This window comes from Alosa alosa, unplaced genomic scaffold, assembly GCF_017589495.1.
Source record: "Alosa alosa isolate M-15738 ecotype Scorff River unplaced genomic scaffold, AALO_Geno_1.1 AALO_1.0_unplaced_7, whole genome shotgun sequence".
NCBI lineage: Eukaryota > Metazoa > Chordata > Actinopteri > Clupeiformes > Clupeidae > Alosa > Alosa alosa.
Window position 1 is genome coordinate 233995 of NW_025962873.1, and position 11815 is coordinate 245809.

Genomic DNA, 11815 nt, shown 5'->3' on the forward strand with positions numbered 1-11815 from the left:
GACTATATCAATAATATACATTAGTTCAATAAAATAATAAATATATTTTTATACATAAAAGGTGACAAGCTTTATATAGATAACACTTATATAACATCGATTTATACAAGTGTCAAAAAACATAAATTTAAAAAAATAATTTAATTTTTTTATTTTTATAATAATATTTAAATATGTAATTATATATTAATATATATTGTTATTTTAATATACTAAATATATTTATTATTAAATATTTTTAATTTCCAATATTATTTTTATAATTTTTTTATATTTTATCTTTATATCTTTCTATTATTATTTTATTATATTTATATTTATTTATATAATAGAAAAAAACGTTGAATGTAACATATATTTATTAACAATATAATATATATTAAATATTTATATTTTTTTATACTTATTTATTATAAAAAATGATATAAAATTAAAAAAAAATATTTATTTAAAATTTATTATTAAATAATATAAATTTTTAGTTATATTTTTATATTTTTAACTTAAATTTATATTTTTAAACACTTATATAAATATAATGTTATCTAAGTTTAAGTTATATATTGTTAATAAAGTTTCTATTTATATGAAATATTTTATTATATTAATATATTTTTTTACTAATATATTATTTTTTCTTATTTTATATTATAACTTTTATTATAAAGAATTATTATATAAAAATTAGTTAAAAAATATTAATTAAGATAATATTATTATTATTCTATATTAAGTTGGTTCATACCTATGTGGTTCCACTGGATCCCTTTCGACCTCCAAAGTTAAGCACATACGGGTCTAAGTGGTACTGGATTTGAGAAATCATCTGGGAATCTTAGATGATCAACTTTTTTTATATTTTTATTTTCATATAACTAAAAATGTTATTAATTAGTTAAATTTTATCTATTAAATATTATATTTATTAATTAATTTTTTATTATTTTCCCATATATATAATATATTTTATTTGACTAAATTAATATTATTTATATATTTTATTCTGAATTTTAATAATAAGTTTATTTTATATTAGAACAATAGGATTTTATATAATTATAATATATATAACTTTATATTTAATTAGGAACAAATTTAAAAATATTTTATTTAAATATAAGAAGATTGACTTAATAAAAAATTATATTATATTTATTATATGAATATTTTTATAGAATATAATTATTCTGATACTTTTTTAATCTATAGATTTTTTTAATTTATTTATATTTAAATTATTAAATTATTTACTATATTATTTTTTTATTCTTAGACTAAATTTTTAGATATTAAAGTGATAAAAAATCGTATTGTCTTTAAAAATTATTAATTTTTATTACTAAATTTATATAATTATTAACTTTAATATTAATATTATTTTGGTCTTTATCAATTCAATTATCTATTATTTAATTATTAGTAACCTATAATAAATAATTTTGAACATATTTCTATATTTTTTGTTATATATAATAATAACTATTCATTGTTATATTAATATAATAAAAAGATAGAAATAGTTGATATTTGTATTTTATATTACACTTTTATATATAATTATATATTATTAATATTGATTACCCCTATCTCTATTATTTTGATTATTTTATTTTTAATTTTAAAAATAAAATATCGGACATATTATATTTAATTATTTTACTTAGCTTATTATAAATAAGATTGATCTATAATTATTTCCACTCTTTTATTCTCTTATAATAGATTCTAATTTATTTTCTTTTTTTTAAAATTATATATAAAATTATTTTTATTATTAACTTATATTTCCAATTTTTTATTTAATTTAATTCAATATTTTTACACTATGTTTTTTTTACTAAAATAAACTACTTATATATAACTTTAACTATATATTATATATTTTTATAATACTATATTATCTTTTTAATTTTTTAATACTTTCTTTATTATTTTATTTTAAGATAATTTAAATTATTATAATATTTAATTATAAGTATAATTTAATTATTATTTTTAAAAATCTATTTATAAATTAATATAATAATCTATAAAACATTAGATATCGTCTGGCGGAATAAAGTATATAAGGCAGTCATTAGAAACATTATTAATTAATTAAATTTTAAAATAAAAGATAAAAAAAATATAATAATATAATAATTTTAATATGTTTTTATACTAATCACATCTTTTTTAATAAGAAATATGAAAAAATGTAATAAAATTATTCAACATATGAAATCTACTAGCAAAAATTAAAGATATAAAATAATATATATTAGTAACATTTATAAAACAATAAAAAATAATTAAAGAATATTATAAAATTATTAAAAAAATCAATTCAAATTAAAGATATATATAATTATTTTAAAATAGATAACTCTACTAAATAAAGTCATAATATTATATTTTAATCAAAAATAACCTATATAAACTAATACAATATTAGGAAAGTATATGATTTAAACATTTAGAAATATATTAGAAAAATTATATATAATTAAATTCATAATTAAACTTATTAGAATTATTAAGTTTTAATTGAATAAAAAAATTAATATGAAATAAAAAATATTTAATAAAATATATTTGAATAAGTGTATTTTATAATATGATACTTTTTTTTATTTATTCTATTTAAATTAAATTAATTATAGAGCTATTATTATATTTTAAAAATTAAATAAAATATTTACTAAAAATTAGAGTTCTTATCCAAAAATTTTACATATATAAATATTAGAAGATAATAAAAATCTAATAAATAAAGCCATTAAAAGATAAATCGATTAAAAGATAAAATAATAAAAAAGTAGAATAATTAAACTAAATTAACTTCTTCTAAACTTTAAAACTTTATAAAAGCTATTAAATGAATATATAATATTAATCCAATAAATTACTATATTATAAATTATAACTTATATAAAGAATTTGAACCAAAGAACTATATAAATAAATCAAAAAATATTAATATAAAATAAACTGTATTATAAATTAGAATTATCAAATAAGAAATTATACTAAAAATTATTAAATAAACTATATAACATGATAAAAATAACAAATATTTTAGAAAATAGAAAATAAAAAAATCTGAATTAATTAAAATTAAAAACAAAATCATGAGAAAAATATAATTTAGATAAAATTAACAAAAAAGGTTTATTAAAAAAATTATATAAAAAACTATAAAATAGCATTAAAGAAAGAAATTTTGATTTAAATTATAATTATTAAAATGAATTAAATTTGAAAAAAGATTAGAAAAATAGGAAAATTTTACAAGAATAATATATAAAAATATCTACAATATGTTAATAAAATATAGAAAATTGACAAAAATAATTTATATAACAAAAATATTTGTTAATTATCATTATTTAAAAAATAAGAAAAATAAAAAATACTTTAACTTTAAATATTAAATAAGTAGAGTAGAATATATATGAAAATAAAAATATTAAAATCATAGTAGATTAATTTTATAGTTATTCGAATTATATCAAATATAATCTTATATATATCTTAATAAATAAAAAATGAAAAAAATAAAATTCTATTGATCAAAGTTATCATTGTTACAAATTAAAATTAAATAATATATATTTTAAAATATAGAATACTAAGTAATTAAATTAAGCTATAAAAAGATATATATAGTATAATATTAGTAATTATAGATAGTAATATCCTAATATTTGAGTAGTTAATAATAAAAAATATCTAACATATGAATAAATAATATAAATATAAATGAATTATAATAAAGATATATAAGTTTAAAATATTGGCTTAATACCCTTTTTACTAAATAATAAATTAAATAAATAATTTTTCTTGAAAAATTAAAAAATATTCTAAAAATTACAAATAATATCAAAATTTATATAGATTAAGACTTTAATAATAATAAAAAAAAATTATATTAAGTAAATAGATAGTAGAAAAATTAAAAAATAAATTAGAAATAAAAAATACAATTGATTAAGATATATCAAATTATGTTAATAAAAATAAAATATAAAATTAGAAATACTGATTAAAATTTATTATAACTCTTAATGCACTTATTAGATTATTTATAATAAATAAAAAAAGACTCTAAAAAAATAACTAAAATAAAAAATAAAAATAAAGAAAAATTACGGGATAGATTTGAATTAAAATTTTAAAAGAAGTGAATTTATTATTTAAAACAAAATTAAATATCAAAAATATAATTAAATCTATCAAGAAATTTATATTATATCTTTATTTAATTATTATCTTTAAATTATAGAATATATTCAAAAAGAAATTCTTATTAAATTAGATAAAAATATAGGAAAAGAATTAAGATAATAGTTAATATATAGCATATATATGATTTAAAGTTTATATAAAAAAGAATAAAATAATTAAATTAAGAAAAAAACTAATAAAGAAAGTTTAAATAAGAGAATATTTTATATAAATTTATAAATAACTATAAAAGGGAGAATATATTAAAATAAAAAAATAATATAACTTATTCATATAAATTAAAATATATATATTTATTATTTATTATAAATAAAATATAATTTAAAGAAAAAAAAATCAATTGAAAAATAATAATAATATTAATAAAATTCGAAAAGTTAGATTAAAAAATATATATCATAATAATCTATGAGAAAAAATAAGAAGAATTTTATTAATTGATATTAAAAAATCATCTTTATGAATAAAAAGATGAATAATAATATTTTAAATTAAAACTTGCTTATCAAACTTATAAAATAGAAATAGTTATAAAAGATAAAATTTCTAAACTCTCTTCTAATTTTATTATAGATTCTATATATTAATATTAGATCATTATAAAAAATCAATTTTAATAAATCTAACCTAATAAGTATCTAATAAAATATCTAAAATAATATATATTATAAAAATTAGAATTACTAATCAAATTAAATTAACTATAATTGAGAATAATAAAAAAATTAAAATAAAAAGAATTTAAAAATATTACATAGTTCATAAAAAAACTAAAATCCTAATTATTCTATTTTTAATTATATAGAATAATAATATATAAAAAAGATGTTTAGTTAAATATAAAAACGAAAAAAAAATATATACAAATAAAAATATTTTATAAAATAGAGAAAAATCAATCCCAACTACTTAATATAATAATTAATCATATTTAGTATATGAAAAAAAATTTATATTTAACTTTTATTTATAATCAAAACTATTTAAATATTTATTAATAATAAGAAATTTAATTAGATTATATTATAGAAAATGGAAATTATATTAAAAAATAAAAGACTCTCAAAAATATTAATAAAAGAAACTTTAAAACTATTAATAAAATACATATAATAAGAGTCTATAAACTAATTAAAATTCTTCATAATAATAGGATTTAACAAAATTAGACAAAAATAAAAATATATTAAAAAATTAATTTAATGAGAAATAATAAAATAATAAAAAATAATAAAAAATGAAACTAATAAAACTAGATTATTGACAATAAACTCAAAAAAGATAGAAAATAAAAATCAAACTTCAATTTAAAGACATATTATATTATAATAAAGAATTAGATAATTATGAAAAAGAGAAAATCTCCCAAAGATTAAGTAATTTGAATAAAAATGGATAATTAATAATAAAAACTAATTCAATTATTAAAAGAAATATTAGAATAAAATCTACTTTATAATTACAAAGATATAAAAAAAATAATATATAAAAGGGTTAATTATAAAATATATAATCATATAAATAAAATAAATAAAGATTAAAAAAATTATTATAAAAAACTATAAATATATTAAAAAATAACAAAAAGATAAAGAATTATTAAAAATCTAACTCTAGTTGGTGATAATAAAAAATTAATTTTAATATAAAATTTTAAAAGCATGAAATGATGAATCCAATTTTTTTAAAAATAACCCATTATAATAAAATAAATAAGTTAAATGTTATAAATCTCATTATTAAAATAATTTTTAAGTTACTTTTTATAATAAAAAAATTAAAAAATTAAATAATTTTAGAGAAAATTAAATAAGACTAAAGAAATAAATTCAATAATAAATATATACTGTGAAATAAATAGACAAATAAAAAAGAATTTTAAAAAACATTAAACATTTTAAACTATAAAAATATATATAATAAAGATAATATATATAATTAATAAATTTAAAAATACAATATATATATATATAAGTAAATTATAAATAAGTTCAATAATATAATATTTAATCTAAGTTTATATATATCAAAATAGTTTTTTAGAAAATAGAATAATATTAATTTTAAAAAATATAATAATACTTCTAAAAATATTTATTAAATATTATAAATATATATTTAAATATCAAAAGATAATATATATATTATTATGGAATAAATATAAAAACAATTCTTAAATATTTTAATTAAATTTAAGAAAAGTTTTTTAATTTAAGAATATAATATAATAATAAGTATACTAAAAAATAAATATTAATATGTTTATAACAAAAATTATAAAAATTTAATAACTATATATGAAAAATTAAAATACAAATATATTAAAAATAATAAAAAAATATCAATAAATAAATTAAAATAAACAAATGATTATATTAGAAACACTACCTATCTCTATTACTTATTTATATTATATATGAATTAAATTAGTTTAAAAACAAATAAAGAATTTAAATATATAAAAAATATTAGTATAATATTATGATAATATAAAAAATTATTACTGAAAAAAAGAAAAATCAATAAAATCAATAAAAAATATTTTATAATATAGAATAAAAAAATATATAAAATATAATTATCTAAATAATATATAAAAAACGTAATTAATTCCAAAAAGAGATATCAAATATTTATCGATATAATAATTAAGTATTTAGATTTTATGAATCTCCTATTTTAGATCATAATCATGTTAAAACTTGGTTAAAGATAAATAGTATATTTTGATATGATTAAATAAAATAAAAAAATAATTTGTCAAGAAAAATATATGATAGTAATAATTAATAGAAATAAATAATTTAATATTAAAACAAAAATACTCTAATAAAAATAAAAAAGAATAAAATTTTAAATACCTCTTCAGAAATATAAAATATATAAACTATAAAAAAATATTCATTTATCTAAAAAAAATTAAAAGATATATGAAAAAAAAATTAATAAAATTTTCAACAATAAATAAAAACTTTATAAATAATAATTTAAAAATTTTAGATCTTAATACAATTAATAAATTCCAAGAAGTTATTCCACAAATTAATTAACTAATTAAAGAATATCTTTAAATTATTATAAATAAATTAAAATAATATAATTAATTAAATTTTATTCTTTTCTATTACAATAAATTAAAAAATTAAACTTCAGAAAAAATAAAGAATTAATTAATATAACTTAATATTAAACTTTTGTTATAAAAAAATTCCTTAAATCTATCTTTATTATATAATATAAAAATTAAAATTATAATATATATAGTATAGATATACTATCTTAAAGAAAAAAACTAAAAAAAAAGAAATAACTTCCACTGACAATCTAACTAGATCTACTCTAATATATAAAAATAATCATAAGTTAGTATTGTTTTAATTATCATTATTATCATAATAAAGCATTTTAATTTTTTGATTTCATAAATAATATTTATCAATATTATAGACAAATAAGATCATCCTAAAATGCAATAATAATAAACTTTTCATCTTATTAAATATAATTTTCAGAAGTAAATATATATAAGCATATAATAATAAATTAATTAATTTTAAAAAAATAAATTCTCAAATATAAAATTTAACCTTACATATAATATATAAAAAAATAATTTTAAGAAACAATTATTCTATAAAGTAATAAATACTCTAAAGCATAATAAAACTAATTATTATAGATTTTATCCTAATTATTAATAATACTAAAAATAAATAAAGATTTTTCAAATATATATTTTTATATAATAAGATAAATAAAAACTCTAAAAAAACAAAATTATACACACTTAAAATCCCATAGATTTAATTATATTAGATATTTTGCAAATAAATCTTCCATAATATAAAATATAGAAACTAAAACAATAAAATTAACTATTCTATTGCCTACTCATTGATTTTAATCTCATTCATCTATTTCTTGATAGAAATAATTACTTTCTATACCATTATTTAGTATATAATTTTTCATAATAAAAATTATACTCTAAATCAAACCAAAATAGATGACTATATCAATGATATACATTAGTTCAATAAGATAATAAATATATTTCTATATATAAGAAGTAACAAGCTCTATATAAGAAAAAACTATTATAACATATATTTATAATAGTATAAAAAACATAAATTTATAAATTTATATTAATTTTTAATATATATAAAAAAATTATAATTAATATAAACATATATCATATTTTAATATATTTAATAAATATTTTTAATTTTTAAGATTATTTTTTTATATTGCTTTATATACCATTAATATTTACTAATAAATAAATTTTTCTCATATTAAAATATATTATATTATATTATATTTTAACAATATTTTTATAATATAGTTATATATATTAAAATATTACGTCTTTTTCTTTATATTTTTTTGTTTTTTATTAATAATTAAATATTATCGATTCAAATTTATGTTTCATAATTTTATCTTTCATTTTTATATAAAGTCTATATGATTTAATCTAAATAATTATAAAAAATTAAAAAATAATTTTGATTAATAAATTTTACTTGTAAAATCTCCTAAATATTATATTAAAAAAATAAAAATATAACAATATTAAAATTATGATAGATGAAAAAAAATTAATAGATGATGAAGAATCATATAATTTTGTATCATATAATAAATACATATATATATTATTATTTTTAATAATAACATAGATATTAAGTATGTTTATTTTAAAAAGATTAGATAAAAATTTTTATGAAGGATAGTTAAAAATTATTTTATTATATACCCCTATTGTAACTTTTATAATCAGTATTTATTTTTTTACAATTTTTTACTTATTCTTAAAATCAGAAAATATAATTTTTATATTTCCAATTATATCCATAATATTATTATTTTGTCTTTACTATAAAATTAATTTGCAATTTGATTTTGTTCAAATATTACTATCATAGTTTATTTTATAGATTGTATGCTTATATGCATATAAAAAATGATTTGTTTTTAATAATAAATTTAATAATTCTCAAAATCTTATAAAAAATATCGCTAATAACATAATAATAAATAATATATGAAATTTTTTCAATATTTATTTAATATCATTATTTTTTATAATTATAATAATAGTTATTTCCAGTTCTATACTTACACTATTTTTTAATGCAATCAAAAAAGAATTAATTTTTGAACATAAAAAAAGTATATTTATTTTTATATACAATATAATCATATATATATATCTATTATTTATTTTAAATATATTCGTATATAATTTTTCATTAACATATAAAAATATAAATGAATTTCCAAATACTCCCTAGAAAACTTTATTCAAAACAATATTAGATGAACTCAGTATCGCCTGTTATTTATCTTTTCATTTTAATTATACTCATGATTTTAAAGAATCATCTATAGAATATAATAAAGATGATATATAGCAAGTAAATGATTTGTTAAATAAAGGTAGAAATGGATTTTGAAAAATGTATTATTACACATTAAACTGTTATTTTTATATATATTCTGTTATTTTTTATAATCCTACTAAAGCATATGATCAAACAAAAAAATTACAAAATTCTAATAAATTAATATTTTGTATACTAAACGATAAAATGAACGGAAGAATATAGTTATTTTTAATAATAATTTTGATACCTTTTTTCTATCTCATATTATTTTTAATATTAGTTATGAATAAAGATTTAGAAATTAAAAATATTTTTATATAGTTTCGAGTTTTATATATAATATAGTTTTTTAATCTTAATATATTAATTAATATTTATATATCAAAATTTGATCAATTATTTGTCTATTGATTAGATAAAAATAATTCATTTACAGAAAAATATGATTATTATAATACAGTAAATAAAGCAAAAAAAGTAGAAAATAATATCCTAATTGAACAAGGTAAAAAATTAAAAACATCGACATTAATTATATGGTAATTAAATTTTTTTTATTTTTAACAAATTTATGTAAAATTAAAACATATATATAAAATAGTTTTTTTTCTTTCGGATAAAAAAATTAATTATGTATCTACTTATATTTTTCATTATATATCTTATTAAAAGTAATTTTTTATTATTGTCATAGAAATCATATTATAATAATAAATATAATTATATTTTTTATATACATATAAAAAATAATGAAATAATACTCACTATAATAGTTGAAAATAAAACAATAGAAATAGAAATAGAAAAAACTATAAATTTTAATATACCTCTTGAAAATTTAAAAAATAAAATTATAGTAAATTATAAATTTAATTTTAATTTTAATATAAATAAAAAAATAATGCACATATCCTTAATCTGAATTAATATAAAATTTTATGAATGAATTTTTAAATTTAAAGAAAATCATAAAATTAAATATCTCTCTAATCAAAATATAATAACCATAGTAAATAATAATATGAACTATTTTATATTTCTAAAAAAAAAATAAAATAAAACAAAATAAAAATTATATCTCTCCCATAGAGTATAATTTAAAATCAAATAATGAAATCGAAAAAAATAAAAATAAAATAAAACCTAATAATAAACTCTTTTTAAAATTTTTTAATTATAATAAAAATAATAATAATCAAAATAAAAAATATTTATCTAAATCAATTAATAATTTAGAAAATATTCCTATAAATAATAATAATAATATAAATGTTTTTGAAAATGAAGATTCTAATAAAGAATTATTAGAAATACAATAGTAGATTATCCCAGTAATAAGCGAAACTAGAAAATGAAATATAGAAAATGAAATTTTTCGAAATATACAAAAAATTCCAATATCTTCTCATACTTCAAATATAGATATAAGTCGAATTAATTCTAATAATTTTATTAATAATAAATGATTAACTCAAATTATAAATAATGAAAATATTAATAATAATGAAATAAAAATTTTAAAATATATTAAAAAATATAAAACTTTTAAAAATAAATTAAATAAATTAATAGATTTTATTAATGGAAATAAAATTAATAATTTTTTTCTTATTTATCTCCCGATAATAATCTATATAGTTAATATAGTAATGATTATTTTTTAATTTATATTAAATCTATAGAATGAAAAATAAATAATATTATAAATAATAATTAATTTTATTTTATTTTATTTTGTGTTAATTTTATTTTAATAAAAATTATTTTATGATAAATCAAAATAAACTAAAAATTAAAAGAATAGAAGATGAATCAGATAAATATATTGTAGAAAATGAAACTCACACTCTTGCAAACATATTATGTGAGTATTTGAATAATAATAAAAAAGTAAATTTTGTAAGCTATAAAATCCCCCATCCAACTGTTAATTCTTTCGAATTAATAATAAATACTAAAAAACATCATGATTCTAAATCTATTCTACTTAATACAATACAACAAATTAAATCTCATATAAAAAATTTAGATAATATTTATAAAGAAGAATTATCAAGATTTAAAAAATAATTATTTTGTATTAATTTTTTTTTAATAATTTTATATATTTCGGATAAGAAAATATTTTTTGTATTTAAAGACTATTTACATAAAAATAAATAAAAATGAAGTCAACTGAAAAAAATTATGAT

The 11815-nt window shown here is 12.0% G+C and overlaps 1 pseudogene; it reads left to right on the top strand.

Moving 5' to 3' along the window:
- The first annotated feature begins 731 nt into the window (after nt 1–731).
- On the top strand, nt 732–851 carry LOC125290567 (annotated as a pseudogene).
- Nucleotides 852–11815: the final 10964 nt, after the last annotated feature.